The following is a 7385-nucleotide window of genomic DNA, read 5'->3' on the forward strand; positions in this document are numbered from 1 at the left end:
CGCGTTGGGCTCTTAAACAGATGACATGTTTTATCCCCCTCGCTCCTTTGGGCTCACACCAAGAGAGAGAAGAATGGAAAGGAAAAGTGGGAACAAGGTAGAGGAAGGAGGGTTCCTGGGCCTGAGAACAGAAGACATTACAGTGAACTGCCCAATGTGGGGTCCATTCTGCCTCCCACCAATTCCCCCGCCCCAATCCCCAGTCTAAACCCTTAGACCCACATCATGACCCAGTGAGTGCAGCAATGAAAGATATTGCCTGGAATCGAAGAGGAGATTACAGTGATAAAAGGTACATTACTGAGTCTTAAAGAAGTGAAGTGGAACTGGTTTAATACCAGAAAGGGACGTCACTGGCTCCAATGAGCTGCCAGTAAGGGATCCCAGGACTCAGCAGGAAGGGGCTGGAGGAAGCTTGACAGAGCAGGGCTATTGTAGTTATTGAAAAAAATAAAACATTCTCATATACCCGGGGAGAACGGAGACTTCTTTTTAAGTAATTATACAAACTAAATGTCTAACACTAGGAGGAAGGATAAATCTATGTATACATACACTGTGAATTCAAACAGCGTGTGAGGTAGTTCAAAGGAATGAAGTGGTTCAAAATTACCAATATGGATATTTCAGAAACATGTTGGCTGAAAAAAAAAAAGAGTGGAAGAACAGTGCAGGCACAAGACCGTTATTATATACTTTTCATGGAGATAGATAAAGAAATAGAGATGTAATTTTTAGAAAAAGACTCCTTCAATGCATGTAGGTTCTTAGGAAAGAAAAATAAATAATTATTGAAAGATCAAAGTCAAGGGGATTTTAGTTTGATGTACAAGATGCCTTCTTTATTAAAAAAGAGACAATGTATTCAGACACTACTTGTGTAACACAACTTATAAAAGAGAAATTTTAGGAGCACCTGGGTGGCTCAGTGGGTTAAAGCCTCTGCCTTCGGCTCAGGTCATGATCCCAGGGTCCTGGGATCGAGCCCCGTGTCGGGCTCTCTGCTCAGTAGGGAGCCTCTGCTTCCTTCTGCTTCCCCTCTCTCTCTGCCTGCCTCTCGCCTGCTTGTGATCTCTGTCAAATAAATAAATAAAATCTTTTTTTAAAAAAAAGAAATTTTACTAAAACAAAACAATGGTTAATTTTGTGTGATGGATATTTGAATGACTTATGACTTATTTTCTTCCTTGTACTTTTTTTAAATATATTTTTTCAAGATTTTATTTGTTTATTTGACAGAGAGTAAGATCTCAAGTAGGTAGAGAGGCAGTCAGAGAGAGGGGGGGGAAGCAGGCTCCCTGCTGAGCAGAGAGCCGGATGCGGGGCTCCATCCCAGGACCCTGGGATCATGATCTGAGCTGAAGGCAGAGGCCTAACCCGGTGAGCCACTCAGGCACCCCCTGTATTTTTTTATATTTTAAAATAACATTATCCTCCATAAAAAGGGAAAAGAACAGAAAAAACCAACATGCACAATGATCATTGATCTCATCAGAGTTACATAAATTCTAATAAAGATGAGCTATTACTTCCCAACATATTTATTTAATTATAATAATGGAAGTGCTCATATACAGGAGGTAGGAGTTTCTATGGTCATGCTCCTCTGGAAGAAATCTGGCAAGATGTATATATAGTGAGTGGGTTTTTTTAAGTTTTTTTTTTTTGTTTTTTGTTTTTGAGGGGAAAAAAGTTCATGACTAGGTATGCATAAAGCATTTCCAAAAGATTTAGTAAAATGTTAACTGTGTTAATCTCAGAGTCTTGGGATTATAGATGATAGTTGTTTATCTGCATCTTTCTTCTATAATAAACACGTGTTATTTAGATCATAAACCTATACACTATGTACATATACATATTTAAATTTTCTACTCTCTCACTTAGTAATTCTACAAGTAGGAATCTATTGTAAAGAAATAATAGATTTCTTCAAGATATAGCACAAAGATATCCATGGAAACCTTATTCATAACTAAAAATTGGAAACAACCTCCATGCTCAACAATAAGCGAATGTTTAAAGACACTATAAAACAACCATATGATGGAATAGAAAGTAGCCTCTTACAAAAACAGTGTTTTCAAAACACACTGAATTGCATGTGGGGAATTCTTAGGATACAGTACTGTGAGGAACAGAGAAAGGAAGAGAAATAGGTCTGAATTACCAGGTAGTTCCAGGGGCCTCCCCAAGCTTGAAATGCATACATTACTGGAGGAACCAATCAGCCTGGTTGCAAGATTTTTCTCATCTAGGACTCAGCACCCCATCACACAAGCACGCAAGACAGACAGCTTCTAGAAAGCTAATTCAGCGCCAAGTATAATGAACTCTGTGTTTTCCAGGGCTTTGAGTTTCAGTTTACAATCACCCCTGTCTTCAGAAGGGGTCCAGAATACCTTCTTCCCTGAAAGGTCCCCTGCCAGCAGACTATAGTCCTGTTGTCACATGCAGAAGCAGCAAGCCACTGGCGTCTGCAGCGGGACAAAACTTGTGTTTGAGGGACCATGGAAAAACTCCTGAGAGTGCCCGGACTCAACCCTTTACCATGTGGTTGGCAGAGTTCTCACAGGATCACTACTATCTGTGTCTGTAGAACATGGGTTCCAAGACCAGACCCCTCAAGTGCTCCTCCATGCTGATGTTCAAGCAGACCATAAAGTCTCTGCAGCTTCACAGTTTTATTTGTTTTCACTGTTGCTTGGGTAGTCTTGTGTCTGGAATTATGCCCCACAGAAAGATGTGTACACTGAAGATACATTGTTAAATGGAGGATTTTTTTGGGAAACACTTGAATTTCATAAATCCAAGAGGTTATGAAGTGTAAGTCAGGCACAAATAAATGTCTCCAGATGAATCTTTTAAAAGCATATTGTGCAGGGCACCTGGGTGGCTCAGTGAGTTAAAGCCTCTGCCTTTGGCTCAGGTCATGATCTCAGGGAGATTGAGACCCTTATCAGGCTCTCTGCTCAGCGCGGAGCCTGCTTCCCCACCCCTTCTCTATCTGCTTGCCTCTCTGCCTACGTGTGATCTCTGCCTATCAAATAAATAAATAAAATATTTTTTAAAAAAGCATATAATGATCAAATCTCACCCTCAAAGATTCTGATTTCAAATTCTGTGAGGCAAATACTTGTTTTAGTACAGTTGTGTTAATAATGGCTAATCTAGGGATGCCTGGGTGGCTCAGTGGGTTAAGCCTCTGTCTTCGGCTCAGGTCATGATCTCAGGGCCCTGGGATTGAGTCCCACATCAGGCAGGGAGCAGGGAGCCTGCTTCCCTTTCTCTCTGCCTGCCTTTCTGTCTACTTGTGATCTCTGTCTGTCAAATAAATAAAATCTTAAAAAAAAAAATAATGGCTAATCTACCCTCCTCACAGAATTTCTCCCTTATAAAGAGATGCACAGCGATTTTCCAGAAGATATTCCACTTTCAGAGCTCTTTTAACACTTTTCATTTCACATCAAGGCTCCCAATGGGGTCCTGGTTTTGTACGTACCATTTTAAGGACCCCTAGGTTTTGGTCTACCTCTCCTATTTCAGGGTTTAAATACAGTGTTAGCAGAATGAACACTCAGGGGCTTAAAGATCACCTCATATGCCATAGCTCTTTGACATGACCCTACTAAACAACTTGTTCCCCATATAAGTAAGCATCCCCATCAATGGCACGTATGGCTCTCTGAAGTTGGTGTCCTTTCTTAACTCTGTATAGATATCAAAGTTACAAACATCATGGAGAGTATGCACCAGGCTCTGTTTACAAAGGACAGTCTTAACTCGTGCTTATTCACACATGTAGTTTCTTAAATACCCACGCAGCCATGGGTCATGTGACTGGAAGTGCTCCCAACCCACACCATCTCTCCTCGGCGCCGCCTCAGTGCGGGCCCCATCCTGGCCACAGGGTGCTGCTACAGCAGCGAGAAGGAGGGCTGGGACCGGGACAGAGAGAACAGAAGCTGCTGCTGGACCCAAACAGGCCCCCTACCAAAGCCCTCAATGGAGCTGAGCCCACCTACCACAGCCTGCCTCCCACTCGCACAGATGCTCTCCTCCATCCTTGCTGAGACAGGCAGCAACATCACTGCCATGTCTGCTGCAGCCTCCCGGGGCATGGAGCAGCGTGCGTACATGGACCCGGCAAGGCAGTACAGCTCCCACGCCGCTGCCATCTCTCACCAGCCAGCCCCACCAAGGGCTGGCCAGCGAGCCCGTCCCCTTCTCCGACTCGCAGCAGGTGTCCAGGAGAGCTGCCCCTGCCTACCGTGCATCCCAGGGAACGCAAAAGAGGAGCTGGTTGTATGGTTTGGGATCCCGCGAAGACAGGGATGGCTGGACAGCTCTTCTTCTCCCCTTACCCTGTGTTCACCCTGCCTCCCCTGGACCCCAGCTTCAGCACGGCTCACCCAGCACCCTGACCCGCTACGAATCACCGAGAAGAGCGTGGAGGAGGCGAAGAGCGAGGCTGGAAGCCTCAGCGCTTGAGGACGGAGCCAGGGAGGGGCAGAAGCATTTGGGCCTGGCGTTCAAAGCCCTGACCAGGGATGGGGTGGGGATCAAAAGGTCAGAGCCTAGTAGGTCTTCACGGTCACTGGCAAGATCAAGGTACCACTGTGCGGGTGATCCCTAGGGGGCCCGTGGGGGCCCCATCCCATCCTTTCTCTTGGCCTTACTCCTTCCCCACCCCCTTGACTTGGTGTTCACATGCATCTCACGAGGGTTTGTGACCAGGGTCTGGACCAGCTTGAATTTGAATGAACTGACTTTGTATTTCTAGCACCCTGGGTTTTTACATGTTTGGGGTTTGGGGGTTTTGTTTTGATTGGGCGCCCTCGATCAAGGAAGTGTATTCATCTGTGGAGGAAAAAAAAAAAGAAACAAAACCAAAATTCCCCAAGTCGCCAGGCATCCTAAACCGCCACGTCCACAGGAGTGACTTCAGCTTAATACACATTCACATCACAGGCCTTGGTGTTTCACTCTCTTAGGACAACTGAGTACTTGAGCACGTTTACAGGCTAAAGAAGAAGCTAGTGGAGGAAGAGGGAATGAAGAATCAGACAACAGAGGAAATACTGAGGAGTCCAGGCTCCTCCAGGGCTGGGCCAGGATTAGACCTAGAATAAAAGATGCTAGAAGTGGTGTCAGATGGTATTTAAAATACAACACACCGAGAAAAAGATTGAACACAGAATCTTTATCTCCAAATTATGTTCTTAGATGTTCAAATACCAACCCTTTCCAGCCTATCTCAAGAAAAATAAAGGCACCTATCTTCATCAAATTCCCTCCTAAGCCAAAATTGATGTTCAAGGTGTTATCATAAAATGACAACAAAAAGCAAGAACAAAGATGCTATTTGACCAAAATACAGGCAAATGCACTTACTTGATTACTGTGAGGTTTTGACTTGAGAGCTCAGCATAGTGGCCTGTTTGACTAGACTTGGGCTTGTAGGATATTTTTGCTCAGCTAAAGCCATGACTGGAATCTTCAAGCCAAACAGACTGAACCCCCACTTTGCTCCTGTCTCCATACACTCATGCCTGAATTCCAAGCCTCCTTATCCTAACAATGATGAAAGAGTGACCCAAGGGATCACTTGTAGCCAAGGAGAGGAGACAAGCGTGGGAGCAGAAGAGATTATGTACCAATGCCTAGAGCAGAGATGATTTGAGCCTCATGTCACAGGATTTTGTTAGAGGAGAGGCAGCTTCCAAAGCTTCTGGGCTCCATCCTTTGCAGGAAAAAATCCAGAGGGAGCAAAGGAAGAACCCAAGAGAAGGATAGACGCCAGGATCTTTATCCAAGGAATTCTGCCAGAGGAAAGTAGACATACAGAGAAACAAAGACCTAAAGCTGGATTATCTTTGAGGACTCTTGGATACAAGAGATATTTATATTCTTCCTATGAAGACTCTATCCTTTGGGAAAAAAATAGCTTGATGAGTTTCTTAGAATTAATTGATCATTGAAAGCATCATTTTTTTCTCTCCAAAGGTGTTGTCAGCTAACTAGCAGAAGTTTAAAAATGGTTGTTAACCTTTTCCTTTGACATAATAATAATTCTTTTGACATAAATTTAGGTGAGACTCTTGGTAAAAGTTGAAGTCATTGGTATAGTTCTTAGAGTGAGTTCAGAAATATGTCTTAACGCTAAATGCTGTGTTACTTGCAATAACATTCCAAGTATTGTTAAATTTACCTATTTTTTTTTTTGAGGCCTAAAGACATATTACTTTTAATCACGAATAACTGAATCTGATGAGCAACAAAGCAATCACCAGTAGAGACTGTATTCCAGACCTGGTCTCGCTCCCCACTACCAGGCAAACTGCTGCTAGAAGAGTGGGTGGCAGTTTCATGTGCAAAAAGCAGCAGTCTTTAAAATTCAAGATCAAGGGCACATTAAGAAACTGCTCAGCCAGAGCAGCCCCTGTAGCCACAATGAGGCTCCTTGACGATCACCCCCACATCCAGCTTTCTTCCCTATACCCAGCAAATGCAATTATTTCTAAAGCTGGTGTTCCAAGTCTCATACCCCTCTTCCCCATTTCACAATCAGGCTTTTATCTGCAGAGCATTCAACAAGCAGCATTTCACATGGTTCTTAGCTTAGGGCTTTCTGCTCATCAAGAGGTTGTAGGTTTAGCAAATTTTCTTATAATAAATTCTGAAGGTGGGCCCCAGGGTTTCCCCTTTCTTCTTTCCCTTCTGAGGTTCTAATCCAACTCATCTAGTGTTGGCCTGACCAACTCCAAGCCATCTGGAAGAGATTTCCAGCTTCTTTAAACTTTAAGCCTTTTCTTTCATAGGATAATTTGCAAAGACTCGAGGTCTTCGGGGAAGTCACATTGCATCTCCGTTCCTCCCTTCTCCTTCCTGATATCTATCTTCTTTATCTGTTACTTCACACTCAAAAAATATACTTTTAAAATCAATAAAAGTACATGCAAGCTTAGCTGTATAATAATATCCACCTCCCCCGATGACACTTCAATGGCTTTCTGGAGTAGAAAACAAATGCTAAAGGTCATGTGGCTTTCTGCTCATGGGAAGAGGATTTCTTCTCATAAAATCAGTGCTGGGCTTTCTCTGAATCTGAAGCCCAGCATCAAGAAGAAAAAAATACCACAACAGTGAGGGGTGGAGGGTGGTGGTGGAGGTGGGGTTCCTGCAGAGCTATGCTCGTAATTTGTATGTAGCTTGGTATAGAAAAAAATAATGCTGCTCTGACTCAACAGCTAGAAGTTCACAAATGAGAAACAGAGAAATAAAGTGACTAGCCACATATGTAAGGGTAAATTAGAAGAAAGGGAATCAGATTCTCATGAACTCCGGTTGAAGCCACGTCTACCACACAAAGCCGCCCTCTCTGT

At 43.6% G+C, this 7385-nt stretch overlaps 1 pseudogene across 1 annotated transcript in view; it reads left to right on the forward strand.

Moving 5' to 3' along the window:
* The window catches only part of LOC309851444 (ragulator complex protein LAMTOR1 pseudogene), a 10715-nt pseudogene extending 6224 nt beyond the window's left edge, over positions 1 to 4491 (forward strand). The window contains exon 2 of the transcript in view: positions 3848 to 4491. The product of the transcript in view is annotated as a ragulator complex protein LAMTOR1 pseudogene (transcript). The remainder of the gene's footprint in view (positions 1 to 3847) is intronic.
* Positions 4492 to 7385: the final 2894 nt, after the last annotated feature.

The sequence above is a fragment of the Mustela nivalis genome, assembly GCF_964662115.1.
Source record: "Mustela nivalis genome assembly, chromosome: 17".
NCBI lineage: Eukaryota > Metazoa > Chordata > Mammalia > Carnivora > Mustelidae > Mustela > Mustela nivalis.